The following is a 21,012-nucleotide window of genomic DNA, read 5'->3' as shown; positions in this document are numbered from 1 at the left end:
GTGCGCCATTACTAGTTTAACTAGTAATGGCGCACCACACCCACGGTGCGCCATTAGTATGTTTGGACAGGCGCACTAGTTCCAAAAAAAAATTGGTACTAATGGCGCACCGTAGGCAGGGTGCGCCATTAGTAGTTTCAACACTAATGGCGCATCAGAAGGTGGTGCGCCATTAGTATATACTAATGGCGCACCACATGTCTGGTGCGCCATTAGTGTCATTTCCATCTATAGCCCTTTTCCTAGTAGTGCGACTCTCTCCTCTTCTTCCTCAAATCCTGCTGCTGCTCCTTTCTCCTCTTCTTCCTCAAATCCTGCTGCTGCTCCTTTCTCCCTAATTCCCCTCTTCTTCTAACCTTGTTGCTGTACTTTTCTGAACCTCTACTATTGCTGTTTCTCTCGTTATCTTTCTCTGAACTTTTCTGTAAGCTGGGATGCTTAATGCTTTGAAATGTCTAGATTTGAACTAGTACTGTTATGCTTGATATATATGTTTAGTCCAGAGACATGTTGTTCTTGCTTATTTTGTAGCTGGGTGTGAATTAGTACTGTTGACACTCTGTTATGTGTTTGTGTTCACTAGTTGAACTGATCACCTATGTACTACTTGTTGTAGAAACTTGCTACATTTTATAGTCCTTGTGCTAGCTAGGTACCTGTGATTCAAGTGTTTGTGTTGTGATATATATTTGATTTGTCCTACATATTTGTTTCTTTCCTATGTTGAATGTTAAACAGTTATATATATGTTCATGTCTTTTCAATTCCCTAGCCGTTGATGTATGCTTGTGTTAGCATTTTATTTCTCAACTGAAACAAATACACCAAAAATAATGCATTGAGTAAAATCTGAATCTACCTTTGCTTATCTGCATTTTCTTTGGCGACAATCATGTTTAGTTTAGTTTTACTTTCTTGCATTCATCTCCCGAATCGTGTTACCTAGCTTTAGCCAAGCATTGTTGTTATCGCCTAGTCCCTGTGGAGAACACGACATTCGTAGTTTGGGGCGTAAAAACCCTGCTATATTACTATTGATCAAGCATCCAATCTATTCTCACCGGCATAACCCTCATAGAAAGGTAGGGTCATGCATCATGCAAGTGTCAACGAGAAAAGCAACGGAGGCAAACCACCTCAAGTGGTCACCATTTTATCATGACTTCGATGCAAGCAATAAAAGTTCCATATGACATGCATAAAAAGGGTTTCATAGACATGGTCAAAGGGCTGCTTGCTTGGTTCATCAGAGTCTTGAAATCTTCTGGTCCTTCTCCAAATACTCTGTCTACTTCATCAACTAACGTCGGAAACAATCACAATAAGCAACACAACATGGCAAAAAAAAGTGCTCTAAAAATATGGATTTGACTTCTATGGGACATCTCTGGTTATATGAAGAATAACCAGAGTGGTTTCATTGGCATTGGATCAGTGGTTATTTCTGAACATTTCAATATGATGGAATCAAGGGGTTTATGGATTTGCAAGAAGTGTACAGAAACATTATTTTCAGAAATGAGAAGAGGCACCCATTTAACAAATAATGATTTTAGAAGCATCTAGGAATTGGTTTCACTGGATTTGGAGTTCAAATGATTTCTCTATGAATTTGCAAAGTTGGCTATACATGAAGAAATAGACCATTATTTGAGGTGGTACAGAAAGTACTAGTGAAAATGTTCAAAAACTAAGTTTTGAACTTATAGATATCTAGGATTTTGAACCATGGAATTTGGATCAAAAATGGGCTCTCTGTGATTTTCTAAAGTTCATTACAGAAATGGGAAAACAAGGTTTGATAAATGTTTGTGAAGAAAAAGTTTCTGGAAAACTTTGCATGTTGCACCAACAGGTAGAGCATGATTTTATGAGTTACCAGAAATTTGAATCATCCAATTTGGAGGTAATATGAATATTTGGGAGATTTTACAAGTTGTACAGAAAAGAAAAAGGAACAAGGTTTTTACCCAAACGGGCTGGATCTGGGCGACAACAGCGTGCACTGGGCGAGACATAGCAGGGCAGCGCACTGGGCCTGGCCCAGCTGCACGGCCGCACGGTGCGATAGCGGTGGCGTCGAAGGCGCCCACTCGGAATACGCCTTGGCCTCGGGGAGACGGCTCCCAAAGAAGTCGTGTCCACTTAACCTGCGCGCCTGACCCTCAGGGTCACCGACACGCAGGGCCCATCGGTCGGGCTCATCCCCAACCTCCCGCTCGAATAGAGCAAGGGCAGGGGGCGGTGTCGACGGCGGCTTGCCAGTGCCAGAGGCCACCATTTTCGGTGAGCTGACCACCGCCGTGCTCAGAGGGCCCGGCCGCGTCCAACTGTGGGTGGCACGGTCGCCCAGGGGCACCGGGTTGAGCAGGGCATCGGCCATGGCGGACGAGGCTGACGGTGACGATGGAACTCAACAGCACGACCACGGGGAGGAGAAGGAGAAGCGCGGGAGGGGCCGCGGTGGTGCTGGAGATGCTCTGGTGCAGCCCAGAGGGGAGGGAGAGTGGTGGTGGATGCAAATTTTGGCGGAGGCCGATGGCATGGCTCCGGCCATGGGGGTGGTTGGAGGGCGCAAGGAGGGGAGTGGGTTGGTCCAGGGGATGCACGGGAGGGAGAGACGGCCAGAGGAGTAGAGACGGGGCTCGGGGTGGCCTTAAGTAGCTGACCCGCGGCTCACCATGGACGCGGTGCATGGGTGGCCATGGCAACGGCTCGGGAGGCCAGGAGAGAGGGCGAGGACTTGTCTGCGACGTTAGTGGGGCTGGAGTAGGGCGCCAGGAAGTGAGAGAAGGAGCGGGGCGAGCTGCGCGCGGCTACAGGAGCTGCGCGAGCAGTGGCCGAGCCGGGCGACTCTGGGCACGCGCCGCAGGAGGTGAGAGAGAGGAAGAGACGAGGGGGCCTGCACGGTGGCGTGTTGCGGACGCTGAGGCACCTCGACTGGCGTGAGGGGAAGACCCGAGGCGGTCGGGGAAGCAGCGTCAACGGTCGCTTGCTCTGCCTCGCGCTCCAGAGCGCGACTTTGGCCGGCACTCGCGGCTTTTTGCGCGCACCCGCGCGCCCACTTGTGTCTGGCGGCTGCAGGGGGAATAAAAAAGAGGGGTGGAGGCCTTGGATGCTCTGGAACTTGCCAGGAGTGAGAGAGAGATGAGAAAGGGAGGAAAAAGTGGTTGTCCAGAGAAGAAAAATGGATCCCTGCCCCCCTTCACCATTGCCTCATGGGCAGGGAAGCACACCAGAGGTAGAGGGGGACTAGAAGGGGCTATGGTAAAAAGGAGAACTCTTGGAGATTAGTGGAAGGGGTTAGAACATGAATTTTGAGATTCTGCCAGAAGGTGTTTGATGTTGGATTGGGCAAGAATATGATTTCCATTTGTCATGAGGCTTGACAGGGTCAAATGGTATGAGAAGATAAGAGGTTCCACCAATATTGAGTTCATTTGGGAAAAGTTGCCAATGCAACTTTTGTAAACCCTAGAAATCAACAGAAATGGGCTTTCCAAGATTTAGTCATGCAAATCTGTTCTCCTTGATGCACCACTTGGTGTATGTCATCATTTGAGGTTATGAACATGTCCACAAAAGTTGAGATCAAAAGGAGAAAGTTTCCAATGTAGAGTTGTTCAAATTTGGTTCTGGACAGGAAGGGTTTTGGGGCACTTTGATCAAGTTGTCTTGTTCTCCAACGTGTGCTACTTGGTCCAGATGAGTTATTACACCATTTTAGCACGTGGAAAGAGCTTGAGAGTATTTGGGCAAGTTTGCTAATGCAAAGTTGTTCAAACTTGGAAAAGAGCAAAAATGGTTTTGAGAGGGTTTCAGGGGGTTATACTATTCTCCATGACATGATACTTGGCAAGATCATCAAATATGTCATATGTGACATGGTAGAATTTGCTTGGAATTTTTAGAGAATATTTCCTTTGTAAATATTTCAAAAGCTTGAAATATACAGGAAGGGTTTTTGAGGGATTTGACCAATATTTTGAGCATGACCATGTGTTGAAACTCTTATATATGGAAAATATATGTCCACTGAGTTTCCCTAAATTTTCACAAATATTTTTAAAGCATAAAAATAATTTTAACCTATTAAAGACCATTTCTGGCCTAAAGAAAAAGCCTTTAAATAAAATAGCAAAATAGCTTTTAAAATTATATTTTTGTGGTTTATGGGATCCCTATACCTAATAGGAGTCAAAAGTATTCTTTGAAAGATTTTTAATACCCCAAATCAAGTACTTGTAGTGCAACCTCAATCCAGGCGGTTTTTGGAAAACTAAATTTAGAAAATACTTTTTGGCCAAATTATTTTTGTAAGAAAATTCTATACTATACTATACACATGGCATGATCATTGGGCAAGGTTTTGGATCAAGGAGATGAAGTATGGGAGTTGGAGGATTTATTTTGATTTTTAGAGCACTTGCAAACAACAGACAAAATCCAATCAAGGCAAAGTCCAAAACACTCAAAAGTTTTTGTCAAACCACAATTTATCATGATTTATTAGCTTAAGTGTTGTGCCATGAAAATCAGGGTGTGACAAACATTCAGCAACAGAGACAACGTTTTCACGCTCAAGACATTTTAGACACGGTGGTTCAAATCCTTCCTGAGCGGAACTGATCTGTTGAGTGCGAAGTGACTCATTCTCCTTTTGAGGATATTCATGAGCCGTTCTCAATTTCTCAAGCTCTTGCTTCCTTTGAAGATAATCATAGGAGAGCTTTTCTTGAGAAGTTGAGAGCATGTCATGACGACTTTCAAGTTCCTCGTACTTAACATGAAGATTTTTAATGTCTTCAATTAAGGACTGAGTTTGGGTCATTTCCGCGTCCAACAGGTCATCGCTTTTGTGTAAAAACTTCTGAATATGTTCCATGGCATTCTGTTGTTTAGTTGCAATTTTAGCAAGTGTTTTGTAGCTAGGTTTAGATTCACATCCGGAGTCATCTTCACTTGATGTTTCAAAGTAAGCATCGCGTGAGTTTACCTTGGCACCACGTGCCATGAAGCAGTAGGTGGGAGCAGAGTCATCCTCATCCTTGGCATCAGTGTTGGTGACGAGGCCATTGTCTTCAGTGTTGAAGATGGACTTGGCGACATATGCAGAAGCTAGAGCCAGGCTTGCTACTCTAGAATCAGATTCCTCTTCAGACTCCACCTCTGCCTCCTCAGATGCAGACTCCTCCTCTGAATCCATCTCCTTGCCAACAAATGCACGAGCCTTGCTTCATGAGCTCTTCTTGTGTGATGAAGACTTTGATGAAGACTTGGAAGAAGACTTTGAGGATATCTTCTTCTTCTTGTCATTGGAATCATATTCCTTGATCTTCTTCTTCTTCTTCTTCTTTGTCTCATTGTCCCACTGTGGACACTCAGAGATGTAGTGACCAGGTTTCTTGCACTTGTGACAGGTTCTCTTCTTGTGATCACGAGAGGAAGCTTTATCATTTCTTGAGCTAGATCTTGAAGACTTCCTGAAGTCTTTCTTCTTGGCGAACTTATGGAACTTCTTCACAAGCATAGCAAGCTCCTTTCCAATATCTTCAGGATCCCCAGTACAGCAGTCAGATACTTCTTCAGATGAGGAGACAACTTTTGCGTTCAAAGCGCGAGAACAGCCATAGTTGGGACCATAGATATCTCTTTTCTCAGATAGCTGGAACTCATGTGTGTTGAGCCTCTCAAGTATGTCAGATGGATCGAGAGTCTTGAATTTGGGGCATTCTTGAATCATCAGGGGCATTGTGTCAAATGAGCTGTCAAGAGATCTCACAAGTGTCTTGACGATTTCCTGCTTGGTGATCTCAGTGGCAGCGAGTGCATGAAGCTCATTGGTGATATCAGTGAGGCGATCAAGTGTGAGCTGGAGATTCTCATTGTCGTTTCTCTTGAAGCAGTTGATGAGATTGCAAAGAACACTGATCCTTGAATCTCTTTGTGTTGAGACGCCTTCGTTGACCTTGGAGAGCCAGTCCCAGACTAGCTTCGCAGTTCCCAGAGCACTCACACGACCATACTGCCCTTTGGTCAGATGACCACAGATGATGTTCTTGGCATTTGAGTCTAGTTGGATGAACTTCTTGACATCAACAGGAGTAACACCTTCACCAGCCTTGGGAACGCCGTTCTTGACGACATAACAGAGATCATCGTCAATGGCTTCAAGATGCATACGCATCTTATTCTTCCAGTAGGGGTAATCAGTGCCATCGAAGACAGGCCACGTAGCGGAGACTTTGATTATCCCTGCAGTCGACATAGCTAAACTCCAGGTGGTTAAACCGAATCACACAGAACAAGGGAGCACCTTGCTCTGATACCAATTGAAAGTGCTAGTATCCGTCTAGAGGGGGGTGGATAGGCAATTTTTATGAGAGTCTTCAATACAGGGGTGCTTTGAAGACAAATGATAGAAATGAACCTATTGACATGCAACAGAAGGTAGACTACACTAGACAAGCTATAGTCAAGTAAGCAATGTAGTGAAAGCATGAAGACTATCAACAACTAGGTAGTATGGATCAGGATGAAAGATAGTATGAAGCCAAACAGTAAACAGTCTACACACAGTGAAGTCAATCAGATCACGCAAGTGGTCGAAGACTTCATGAATATAAACTGAAAGTAAGGTGAGAGAGGAAGGATAGAACCAGTTGCTCGGAGAGGACAAGGGATTTGTTGGACCAGTTCCAGTTGCTGTGACAATTGTGCGTCTGGTTAGGGAGGCTAAGATTTAACTCAGAAGACCGTGTCTTCACCTTATTCCCCTTGAGCTAAGAACACTTAGTCCACGCCCAATCACTCTGGTAAGTCTTCAAGGGAGACTTCCTAACCTTCACAGATTTTGTTCACTGGCAATCCACAACAACTCTTGGATGCTCAGAACGCGACCCCTAACCGGCTGGAGGATTCACAATCCTCAAGTGTAATAAGTCTTTAGATCACGCAGACAAAAAGACTTCAGTGATGGCTAACACTCTTTGGCTATGGGTGTTTTGGGCTTTGTCCTCGCAAGGATTCTCTCTCAAAGGCTTCGGAGGTGGGTTGCTCTCAAATGACAAAAGCCATGCACAAACTCTGAGCAGCCACCAAATTATGGTGTAGGGGGTGGGCTATTTATAACCAGGAGGCAACCCAACCTGATTTGTCCAAAATGACCCTGGGTCACTAAGGAACTGACACGTGTCTAATGGTCAGATTTCAAGCACAAGAGGCAGCTTAGCTTGGGCTACAAGCCAAGTTGACTCATCCAGCCCTGGATAAGATTTGCTCTCATTGTCTTCGCTCGTAGACATAGGATTTGGTTGAGCATCACATCAGTCGCTCTGACTTTGTTCACTTGGACCACACTTAACAGTACGGTGGTTCCTATGACTGAACAAAGAAGAAAAGCAAACTACAAAACAACTATGTCTTCGCACTCCATAGTCTTCATGCAATGTCTTCTCCAGTCATAGTCTTCAACGTGAATATCTTCACAGACCACCATTGTCTTTAATGTCTTCAGACATTTTTAGGGGTCATCTCTGGTAGGTAAAACGAATCAATATGGGACTACTACCTGTGTTATCCTGCAATTCTCACAAACACATTAGTCCCTCAACCAAGTTTGTCATCAATACTCCAAAACCTACTAGGGGTGGCACTAGATGCACTTACATTGGAGAAAACTTGCTCTTCCTTGGACAAAACTATCCAATGATGGTGAAAGGCGATCCAGCTGATGTTGGCACAACGTTACTACCATTTATGAGAAGTAACTATATCTATACCTCGGACATTGCTATGGTTCCCTACCGTGGCTATCACAATATGCGTCCTGATATAAGCCACTTCAGCCAGGATGATCAGTCATGCGTTGGTCTCGAGATTGACAATAGCCGGCCCTTCCTAGAGAATCAGTTATGGTTCAAGGCAAGCATTTCCAACACCGAGGATTGGTTGAGCTAAAGTTCATTATATCGGTTTGTTATTTGTTGTGTGAGAAAAACATTAGTATTTACTGGAATTTTTTGTTGGAAATAATCTATAATCCATCATGTATCCTCATTGTTGTTGAGTGTTGATGACTTGTTGTATATAATCCAACGTATATTGTTTTTCTATTTTGATGATTAATGCTGCAGCTTTATTGCTTAACCAAAGCATGTCACATATCCATTGTTGGTCTAACTCTCACGATTCAAATAAATAATCCGTTTGGGATAAGTTCCCAATTATTAATAATCTCCTGTTTGTAATTAGATAAAGATTACATCAAAACTGGTCTCAAATTTGACCAAAAAAAGTACAATGCAAGTTTGTATTGGTGTCCATATGACAACACGATAAGTTTCATGAACTTAAAATAAGTTTTGGATGTACTAGAATTTAAAAATCTAGATTCTCATTGTTAGAAATTTGGTGCACGGGGAGTAAACATGCACCCAGTGAGACACATGTGTTTTTGCAATCCATTTAGGTGCATTGTCATGTGTGCATGTAGCTCGAATTTGATTTTTGCACATTATACCCATATAAAATCAACCAATTAATGTACTAAAACGTCTTACTGATCTCTGATTTTTTTCGAAATTAATACTTCCCTCCTTTGGTAACATGTATATGTTCACTATAGGATAATTAATTTAACATGCATCGTAGTTGCGGTGGATTCACGGTGTGTGTGTGGGTGTGTGAGCGTCTGGGGGTGGCGGGTGGCTCACAGTACACTACAAGTTGTGAGCCACCGTGTGGGTTGGTTGTTTTGTTAGGTAGGCCTATGCCACATCAGAGTCGTGAATTCGTAATTTAAAACATTACACAACTCTTTCAAACATACATGTTTGGCCACATGGAGTCGACGGTTGTCCTACACGACACAATACTCGCGTGTGACGCTTTTTGTAGGCCCGTTAGGTCGTCGTCCATCACTTTGATGAACAGCCGGTACTGAGGTTAATTTAAAAAGAAGGTATCTCAATGTTTGCGGCCGGGTGACGATGGCAGGGTGTTTAACATTCATTCCCATTTCTTGCATGGGACCTAAGCATGCAACCAAAGGACATGGATTTGAATTTTCAACCTATTTATATGCATTAGAGCATGTGCATGTAGTTCAAATTTGAATTATGCACATAAACGCATTGAAAACTCAATTAATGTATTAAAATGTCCGAATGAACCCCGAAAATTCCAAATTTTAACACAATACTCCTATTGTTCTATGTTGACACTAGAGAAAAAATTGAAAGCAATAACAGGCAATGGATATCATTTCGTCCTCAAAGGTGGCATGTTCCCTACCGAAACCATGAGGCTCTTGTTTGTGAGAAGCTTAGACCCAAACCTGCCCCAGATGGGACAAAAAATTTACCACGACATGTTGATCTCGGTTCATGATAGCATGCCATGTTTCATGAATTTTAGAAGAGTTCTGGATTTACTTGAATTTTAGAAACAGGTATCTCAATGTTTGCGGCCGAGTGATAGTGTCAAGGTGTTTCACATTCATTCCCATTTCTTGCATGGGACCTAACCATGCAACCAAGGACACAAATTTGAATTTTCAACCAATTATTATGCATTAGAGCATGTGCATGTAGTTCAAATTTGAATTATGCACATAAATGCATTGAAAACTCAAGTAATGTACAAAAATGTCCAAATGAACCCCGAAAAAAATCCTAAAACTAACAGAACACTCATGTCGTTCTATGTTGTCACAACAAAAAGAATTGAAATCAAGAAGAGGCAACATATATCGTTTCATCCAGAAAGGTGAAACGTTCCCTACCATAACCACGAGGCTTGTTGTGAGAAGCTCTGGTTTGTGAGAAGCTTATATACCCCAACCTACCCCAAATAGGACAATATTTTTACCACCGCATATTGATGCTGTTCCATGCTAGCATGTCAAGGTTCACAAATTTCAGACGTTTTTCGATTTAATAGAATTTAAAAACCATGTATCTCAATGTTAGTGGCCGAGCGACGGTGTCAACGTGTTTGACATTCATTCTCATTTCTTGCATGAGACTTAAGCATGTAACCAAGGACACACATTCCAATTCTGAACCACTTTTTATGCACTAGAGCATGTGCATGTAGTTCAAATTTGAATTATGCACATGAATGCATAGAAAACTCAGTTAATGTATAAAAATGTCAAAGTGAACCCCGAAAACTCCCAAAAATTACACAACAATTGTGTTGTTCTATTTTGACATAAGAAATTTTTGGAAAGTAAGAAGAGGCAACATATATTGTCTGTCCCCCAAGGTGGCACGTTCCCTACCGAAACCATCTGGCTTGTTGTGAGAGAAGCTCCGGTTTGCGAGAAGCTTATACCCAAACCTGCCCCAAATGGGAAAGTATTTTTACCATGGTATGTCGATGCCGTCCCATGATATCATGTTAAGTTTCATGAATTTCAACCAAGTTTTCGATTTACTAGAATTTTAAAACCATGTATCTCAATGTTAGCGGCTGAGCGACAATGTCAAGGTGTTTGACATTCATTCTCATTTCTTGCATGTAACCTAAGCTTGCAACTAGTTTGATTTTGCAACTCGTTTTTATGGACTGGAGCATGTGATTTAATTTTGAATTGTGCTCCTGATTGCTAGAAAACCAATTTAATGTATGAAATTTCCAAACGATCCTTGAATACTTCCATTTTTTATGACACACATATAGTTGCATGTTCACTGCAGATAAAAGGTCTAGCAATTCAAGCGCTGTCCATTGGCGTTCTGACCCCACTATGTAATTCAAATCAAAATGAAAAATCAAGTAGATCCCACACAGTTTATTATCACCAACCATGTGAGATGCAGTAAAAAATATCCTGGAGCACCATCGGTGTATAGTACGCATGTGGCTTACGCGAGAAGGTGCGTCGGCTATAGTCCACAGCCGGCGTGTCAAGCACACTAGCTTGCTCCCCAAATACTCCCGCCTCTGCGTCCATCGCAATCTCAAAAATATCTGCTCGCCCTTGATCCAAACTTTCAGTAGCCCCCGCCTTGTTACTCCCGCCTAATAAAATTTTCAGTTACCATGGTACTTCCTCAAACACAACCTTAACCCCCCCACTCCACACACAACACACACTCCACAAAACCTGCACTCACTGACACCCACACCCTAGTAACCATTGGTAGGTCGCCGCCATCACCGTTGCCTCCATCCTAAACCTCCGCCTGTGTGCAAGGGAGCTCGAGGAACCAATGGCCCAAGAGAGGTTTATTGCGGCATCTTCGCTCGACACCGGCGAGGTGGCCGCAGAGGTGTCCCCGTCGTTCTCGTTCTCCGTGGGCTCTTTATCGATCCGTCGTCGCCGGTCCCCCAACCCGCCCGCCGCCGTGCCCCTACACAGGTTCGAGGACTTCCCAGTCCTTCCTCAGACCCGGCAGCCAACGTGGTCCAACCTCGTGGTCTGGGAACAGTGGTGGGGGACGTGGGTCGCTAAGATTACAGATCGGGACACCCACACCCGTCGGTGGCTCGGTAGCTTCCACACGGCCGAGCTCGCGGCCATGGAGTTTGACCGCTGGCAGGTCCTCTACCATGGCACGGCGGCTAGGCTCAGTTTCCCCTACGGCACACGTCCGGTCCACCTTGTTCCACCGGGGCCAGGGATGGTGAGCTCCGCTATGGCATGAGAGGACTGCGAGGCGTGGGAGTGCCTCGATGCCGAGGCTGCCGACAAGGCCTACATGCAAGAGGTCCGCCGGCAGCACCCGGAGCTCGTGGAGGCAGTGTGGGTGATCTTTGCCGGCGCGGAGGGTGGCGAAGTTACTGCGATCTCCTTCGATGACGAGGTCGAAGGCAGCGCGGAGGGCAGCAATATTATCACGCTCTCCTCCGATGACAAGGTCGAAGGCGGCAAGGACGGCGGCGCGGAGGGTGGTGAGGTTATCGTGCTCTTCTCCTATGACAAGGTCGAAGGCAGTGAGGATGGCGGCACGGAGGGCGTCGAAGTGGGCGGTGAGGATGAGGAGATCGACGTCAACGAGTGCATGAGTTCCTTCCCCAACGACCTCGATGATGACAGCAGCCCGGAGCCGACTCGTGGCACACCGTACCTGACAAGGAAGGATTGGCTCGACCTTTACTTCGACCGAAAGTAGTTTAGCATAGTTTAAATTTATGTTTTATGTTCGTTTATGGAAAACTATCTATGTTTATGTTTGAATGCATGATAATTTCGGTTGAACCTGCTTTGAACTTGATCAAATTTAAGTTTACAACATTAAGTTTAGGGGATCGACTAAAAACGGCCAAAAAAATTTGGAGTATATATATATATATCCACTAATTGTTTTAGTCCTTTAAATTTTAAAGGATCTGCTAGAGATGCCCTTATACCTTGCTTATTTCAGTTCTTCACAAAGTTATGCTCTATATGTGCAACTATTTGCCGTGCAATTCAATTTCATCAATAACAGTTTCATCACTACCACTATGAATTACGATATTTGGTTGTTGTTAAGGATATTGCAGTTAACATGCTTTTTCATTTTTTAACAATAACTAGTGTACTTTAGACCTGCACAATACCAGTTTGAATGATGATTTGCTTGTTTATAAATTTTATGCCTAATGCGGTTAATACACCTTTCCACTTCTTGTTTTGGTTAACTAGCATGCTTAAGCCTGCACACTAAAGCTATCTTTTTATATTATGATGTCTACCATGGATATATTTGGTTGATGTTTAGCCAGTTGTGCTTAACATGGCTTTATATGTACTCATACATGACAATATTGAGAACAGTACTATTTTTTTCATCGAGGTTAGTTTCATTGCATTGCTTATATGTACTCACTGTTCAGGATCTCGGTAGTTGGTACCATATAGCCTGGGGGTTGATAAGGGATTAATCGTCAAATCATACATTTCACTGAATATATTTGTAACCCATTTATTAGTAGGTTAATTAGAGCCATATTTAATATATCTGAGGCTACATAGCAACATGCATTGTACTGAATGACTAAATATGCAATCCCAGGCTACATAGCAGCAAGGAATAGTGTTACCTTAATGTTCTGATGATGTCTAGATATACGTGTATAAAATCTTATATAGTGGGATGGAGGGAGTCTTGTACTACATCATTTTGCAATTGTTGTTTAGCTTCTAACATTAACTTGATGCTCTTAGGTACACATGTCATTGCCAAAGATCCACACTTCGACCCTTTCTACATATGGGGCAATGAGATATTCATTAACCAGCATCAAGTGAGGAAACTGATAAAGATTGTTATTAAAATGGGTCAAAAGATGTCAATCATACTATATGTTTACACTTTATGCAAGACAACAATGAACTGCAGGATGGTAAGTAAGAACCCTGTAGTCTTCTTTTTACTTCCCGTAATGAGTTGTGTTAGATGATAATGTCTGAATCTTTTTTACTTTGCAGTGGATCCTGAAGCAGTTTACTCAAGATTACCTCTCAAACTACATGATTAGCGGCCGACCATCACAAGGGGTTGGACTAGAGTCATGCGTGCCTTCTGCATCCACGAAAGCACAACAGGGCCATTCTGCTTCACCTTGTTCAGCAACTAGAAAGTCTGTTGCCTCTTTCTTTACCATTTGTAATAGTACAAGTATAGAACCCTAGTTCATCATTCCTTATTTGGTGCATATGTAATTCTGAAACATATGTACCTGTGAATTGAATAATGCATTGGTAGTTTGATCCAGATGGATATGAATAAAGCTATAGCCTCCTTTCAAGTTTAAATTAGGTACAATTTTAAATAGAAGCAATTAAATTAGGGAAAAATTATGGTGTGGAGGTCATTACGGCGCACACGGTTAATAAAGCACAACGTTTGCGATATACATCATAATCCGACATGGTTCATGGAGTGGAAACGTGTGTAACAATGCACACACTTGCTGTTTACAAAGCGTGTGTGATGCCAGACATTATCACATACGGTGCGGGAAAACTAAATGTGTATGAATGTCTATCTATCGTACATAGTTCATAATCATGAACTGTTTGTAATGTGCCAGGCGTCGTAAATGTAGAGCCAGTTTGGTATGTGCCTAGAAAACACCTATGCCTGGAATCTGCCTGGTTTTAGGTAAAACCACAAAACTCCGACTGCGATGGCAATGCAAGAACAAACGAGTAGCAAGGATGACGTGTTTCGGATATGCGAGACATAGGAAACGGTTATATAGGGGCAACTGTATGCATCAAGGCTCCCTATCCCTGACAGTTTCTGGGTCGTTTGGGAAGGACCCCCCTATCACCCACACTCACTTGGCGACGGTCCCAAGTGCCGTCGCAGAAAGGGGTTAAAAACCGTTTGTATAGCACCTCGATGTACCAGTGATGTACCATGGCTAATGTATTGTCTATTTCTTCACATTGTATTCACAAATAATGATAAATAGACAAAGTTTATCATATGGTAAACATAGTATGACATCATTCATATCACAAAACAACTGAGAACAGACAAACATGCATTTGTAACATTTTGTGGGCAAGTCTAGCACGGAACTAGATTACAGATCAAGATCAAAGGAACATAACTCCTCTCTTTTAAACCTTGTAAGGTGCAATGATACGCCAAGAAAATTGTGTATAAAATTGAAAAGAGTAATAGACATTGGCTGCAAACAGTGTAGTTCAATGCACAAGTCAGAGTAAGTAGTAGTTCAAAGGCATGAGTATTAAGGACTTACAACCGCGACTTTGACTGGTGTAGTCATGCCCTTTGTCTTGCTAGTCTGACAGTCCTTGAAGATTTCCACAACATTTTGTTCAGGTACTTTTTGGTCCTTACGGGCTTTCCTCTGCATTTGGAACAAGTCAATATAGATCTGATAATATGGCATAACAAAAATAGTGAAACAACAACTAATTACAAGAGCCTCGCAGTGTGTAATATAGCTACAGCATCCTATTGTTTGTTGGAATTTCACTTTTGCATGGTTGGCCTTGTTCCTTGAATAGTTCACCTACAAGAAGATGGATTTGTGAGGCACATGCGTAAATAGGAGTTCAACAAGTGATCCGTTCACATATATATAACATACTTGATACTTTTGATCAGACAAGTGTTTAACGAGACCTCTTGAGTCTTCATCCGATATATTTTCCACTTGATATGTTTGCGCAAGTTCACTGTTAGCCTTGCCTTCAAAGTGGTTTTTCCTCAAGTTATATGATACCGTCACAGAGCAGACTTAAAAACTTGGGTGCAAGCTTGTCTGGTTGCATCATCTTGGCTATCCAACTTGAACCTCATATGTTGAAAATTATGGGAGTCTCATTATCTGCAACCTGAAAGTATGGGACAAAGCAAGATGATATTACTAGTTTCCATACATAACCATACTTACAGATAAATGGTCGAGGAAGGTGTTGAACTGGGTTTCATCTTTGTCATTCCTATACTGAATCCATGTTGGGAGGACATGTGCATAACACCTAACAACAACCACTGCATCTGATACTAACTTGGCTGATTCTGTAGCATCACGTGGCCTTTTAATCCTGCCTCAAAACGGATCTCCATTCTTCCTCCTCTAGATTTAGATAACCTATCGAGCATTATGCCTAATGTTTGTTTCCTCTTACACCTAGGTGCTAGTCCAACAATGAACATAGGAAGTGTTAGTGTACATCAAACTGTGAGACTACATATAAAGAAGCATGCAACTGTAACTTGACTCTAGCAACTACCTTCTTGTTGTTGAAGCTCACAAGGTTCATCTGATCTTGACAACTCGTCTTGTGTCAAGAGTTTTTCGAAAGTAGTGTCAGGTGGCAAGGGATCTTGGGAACATGCTGCTAGCTGACTTGACAAACGAGTAACTCGTGCAGCTAGTGGTACTATGGAAAGTGTTGCAACAACTAGGGCGGTCGGTGCTTGTTTGGTGGCAGCTATTAGTTTCGGTTTGGCTTGTTTTGTAGCTTGTGTAGCACGGTATACCACGTTTGTTCAATATTCTAGCGGACTTTGACATTCTATTGCACCATCAGTACCAGCAGAATCTGCATAATTCTTCCGCTTATGTTTCTGTGTGTCCTCAGTACTAACACCATCCCCTACCATTCTGTGTTCCTTCCTCTTTCTCTGTGCCATGTCAAGTCAAGCCAACACGAAAAAGAAATAAAAATTTAGTTCTTCATAAAAAATTGACGTGTGATACAGACAAATTGAACTTTGATGTTAGACAACCACATGATAGGAGGATGTAATATGTACGAAAAATAGGACAACATGAGATAATCAGAACTATGATGGGTAAACTAACCAGAAGTCATTTCAATAAATTAGAAGCAATGCAATGGAAGGTAGAAACCATATGAAAGATGCTACAAATATCGCTCTACCAAGTTAAGAGTGTCTCGTGATAACTGGCATTTAAAAAAATGTGAAGCAGTACAAGAAATAAATCATATGCAAGATACAAACAACATCATGCTACCAAGTTAAAGGTCTCTCGTCATTAGTGCCATTCCATATTCACAACTTATGATGTGTAAAGTAAGTCGAAGGCATTTCAACAAATTAGAAGCAATGAAAGCTAGACACCATATATATGTAAGAGGCAGCGAATATCACTCTACCAAGTTAAAATTGTCTCGTCATGTGCCATTTCAACAAATTAGAAGTAGTACAAGTTAGAAAATAATGCGAGGAGTAAACTATATCAGACTCCCAAGTTAAACGTGTCTTGTGAAAAGTGATTGTTATAGGTTACACAACAGTAGTACTTATATGTAAGAACATGGTGTGATAGACAGATATTGTATGTTCTAGAAAGAAGAACACATGTCTTATTCAGAAGTATAATGTGTAAAGTAAGCAGATGGAATTCAACAAAATTAGAAGCAATACAAGCTAGACATCATACATAACATGCAACCACATATAAGAGTGCCATGTTAGAGGGAGCACCTGTGATGGTGGACAAGGGGGGACGTGCTCATCATTAACACAGCTATGTTGAGTGTCTATGCATGTGTTGTTTTCCAAATCTTGTTGGGGGGATGGCGGAGTAGAATGTGTAGAGGCCCTCCATTTGGAAGGAGCACATTTATCCACTGCCTTGCTAATTTCTTCTGTTTTATTGATTTTGCATTGTCAAGTAAAACCGACAAGAAAAAGAAATAAAATTCACTCTTCAGAACTCATTCATGCATGATACTGACAATCACTAGCTTGATGTAAGGCAAACACATGATACAAGGATGGAATATGTATGAAAAACTGGACAGCATGGCAGATTCACAACTATTAGTCTAAACTAAGCAGAAGCCATTTGAACATATAAGAAGCAATCCAAACTAGACACCACATGAAAGATGCAACCAATATGACTCTTCCAAGTTAAAAGTGTCCCATCATAAATGGCATTTCAACAAATTAGAAGAACCATTGGTGCTTTCACGACATCCTCTTTATCTCATGACATCCTCTCCACGCTCACCACACCATCGGTGATTTCATTGAGAGTTCCTCTGTGTTGTCGCTTTGAGGCTTGATGGCGCCTTCAATCGTCAACAACACGGTCCAGGGGGGACTTTTCTCCCCGGACAGATCTTTGTGTTCAGCGGCTTCCACTGCGGGCCAATTCGCATGGTCAGCTGGAGCAGATCGACAGCTACGCACCTGGACACCAGATCAGGTTCGGAAACTTGAACTACACAGCGGACATTCGCGGAGACTTGATCTTCGACGGCTTCGGGCCTGTGCTAGGAGCGCCGGACAGTCACGACGATCACGGCCTAGACCTGCTGTCGGACAATGCTCGGGACATCATCCCTGCAGCAGTGCTGGATCTAAATCCGGAGCAGGTTGCATTGCCTAAGGACGGATGGGTGGACCCCGCCCCGCATGCCGCATACTCATCGGCGATGGAGCCGAACACAGGTCCCACCTCAGTGGAGGCCTGTAACCCCGCCCCCCTGGACTCGTATCCAGTCGTCGGTTCCGGTCCGTGCACCCCCGAGCCAGCCGAGCCAGGTTGGGCTCTGGTAATGGAGTTTACTGCTGCGGACATATTTCAGCACTCGCCCTTTGGCAACATGCTGAACTCATTAAAGTCTCTCTCTTTGTCAGGAGGCTCTGGGCCGAACTATGTCTGGCTTGAGTGGGAAGCAGGTGACGAAGGAATTCGCTACCCACCCACCACCCACTTCATTGCCACGGTTGATGATTTAACCGACGTGCTTGACTTCTACTCTGAAGACATCGACGGTATGGACGACGATGCGGGAGAGGTATAGGAGCCACCGCTCACAGGGCGGTGGACTGCCACCTCTTCATACGATATATATATGGTGGACACTCCGAAAGAAACAAATGGCGATGAGGCAATGGAGGATAACCCCTCCAAGAAGAAAGCAAAACATGGGCGTCGCCAGCGCCGCTCCAAGCCCCGCCAAGGCAATTCCACCACCGGAGACGAAAACAATCCGGACGGTGTCGACGATGAATACAACCCCGATCAGCCCGCCTTCGAGAAGGCTGAGCAGGAAGATGGGCAGGACAGCCTAGATGAACAGGCGACAGACGGGTATCCGGAGGAGGACAACTACATGCCCTCCTTAGAAGACGAGATTAGCCTCGGCGACAACGAGTTCGGCGTGCCCGAGGACCCCGCAGAGCAGGAGCGCTTCAAGCGCCGGCTTATTGGCACTGCGAGAAGCCTGAAGAAGAAGCAGCAGCAGCTTCAAGCTGATCAAGACCTTCTCACAGATAGATGGACTGAAGTCCTGGCAGTCGAGGAATATGGACTTGAGTGCTACAGCGCTGACCGGCCGCCACGAGGTCGGGATAAAACGACATATCAGCCCGAATACCAGCCTGCACCCCCGCGCCAGTTTACTACGGCCTGGGGCAATACTCAGGACCTGCGCGATAGACTGGATAACACCGTAGGACAACTAAGATCGATCTATAGATCACGGGGGCGCGTCGCAGCACATGACGATGACCATCATAGGATACACTAACAGAAAATCCGGCCGGGCCGAACATAACCAGTCAGACACAGCCGGATTGCGTCGCAACATAGCCCGGCACAGATGCACCGCACCGCCCCCCCCCTCTGCTTCACTGATGAAGTGATGGATCATGAATTCCCAGAATGGTTCAAACCTGTAAACATCGAATCATACGATGGCACAACAGACCCCGAGGTATGGATTGAAGACTTCCTTCTCCACATCCACATGGCCCGCGGAGATGATCTACATGCTATCAAGTATCTTCCCCTTAAGCTCAAAGGACCCGCCCGGCACTAGCTTAACAGCCTGCCAGCAAATTCCATTGGCAGTTGGGAAATCCTGGAAGATGCATTCCTTGACAACTTCCAAGGCACATATGTGCAACCTCCGGATGCCGATGACTTGAGCCACATTACTCAACAGCCCGGAGAATCAGCCAGGAAATTCTGGACTCAGTTCCTAACTAAAAAGAACCAAATAGTTGACTGTCCGGACGCCAAAGCCCTAGCGGCCTTCAAGCATAATATCCGTGACGAGTGGCTCACCCGACACCTCGGCCAGGAGAAACCCAAGTCCATGGTAGCTCTCACGACACTAATGACCCACTTTTGCGCAGGCGAGGACAACTGGTTGGCTCGTAGCAGCACTACGCCACATTCTGGTACTTCAGATGTCCGTGACAATAATGGCAAGCTACAGCGCAACAGACACAAGCGACAGAACAACGGCAACAACACCGAAGACACGGTGGTCAATGCTAGATTCAGCGGATCTAAATCTGGTCAGCGGAAGAAGCCATTCAAAAGAAACAATCAGGTACCATCCAGTCTAGACCGTATACTGGAGCGCTCATGCCAAATTCATGGCACCTCGGACAAGCCAGCCAACCACACCAATAGAGACTGCTGGGTATTTAAACAGGCTGGCAAAATAAACGCCGAAAACAAGGACAAGGGGCTGCACAGCGACAATGACGAGGAACCCCGGCATCCGAACACGGGGGGACAGAAGAAAATTCCCTCCTAGGTGAAAACGGTCAACATGATCTACGCCACTCACATCCCCAAGCGAGAACGGAAGTGAGCACTACGGAACGTCTATGCGATGGAGCCAGTCGTCCCCAAATTCAACCCATGGTCAGCTTGTCCAATCACCTTTGATCGTAGGGATCATCCTACTAGCATCCATCACGGCAGCTCGGCCGCATTGGTCTTAGACCCAATCATCGACAGATTCCACCTCACGCGTGTCCTTATGGATGGCGGCAGCAGCCTGCACCTGCTTTACCAGGACATAGTGCGTAAAATGGGCATCGATCCTTCAAGGATTAAGCCCACCAAAACCACCTTTAAAGGTGTAATTCCTGGAGTAGAGGCCCGTTGTACGGGCTCTATAACATTGGAAGTGGTCTTCGGATCTCCGGATAACTTCCGAAGCGAAGAGTTAATCTTCGATATCGTCCCTTTCTGTAGTGGTTACCACGCACTGCTCGGACGAACCGCATTCGCTAGATTCAATACGGTACCACACTATGCATACCTCAAGCTCAAGATGCCAGGCCCGCGCGGGGTCATAACAGTCAACGAAAATATGGACCGCTCTCTCCGTACAAAAGACTATACTGCAGCCCTTGCGGCAGAAGTACAATGCGGCCTCCTCCGGCAAACCACGAATCTGGCGACGACAACCTCAAGCACCGTCAAGCGAGGGCGGAGCACCCCGCAACAGGATCACCAGGCACGCCAAGAGCACGACTAGCAGTCCGGCCTCCGCTCAAAGCCCATCAAAGAAGCATTCGTGCCACGCGTACACAATTACGCACTTAAAATACCATGGGCATAGGAGGAGGCGCAACAGTGGCTCAGTCAACAGTGCGGTATCACCGTCTCATACCTTCGTACCTTTCCTTTCACCTTTCAGGACATTGCTTTAGTGCATCCTCTCCAGAAAAGCCGGATTGTCGAACTTACATAGGAGAGAAAACCAAGGAGGCAATAGGCTTTGCGCACAGAAGGAAATACCCA

This window comes from Triticum dicoccoides, chromosome 6B (assembly GCF_002162155.2).
Source record: "Triticum dicoccoides isolate Atlit2015 ecotype Zavitan chromosome 6B, WEW_v2.0, whole genome shotgun sequence".
NCBI classification, from domain to species: domain Eukaryota; kingdom Viridiplantae; phylum Streptophyta; class Magnoliopsida; order Poales; family Poaceae; genus Triticum; species Triticum dicoccoides.
The sequence above is the reverse complement of the archived record's forward strand: the minus strand, read 5'-3'. Positions refer to the sequence as shown.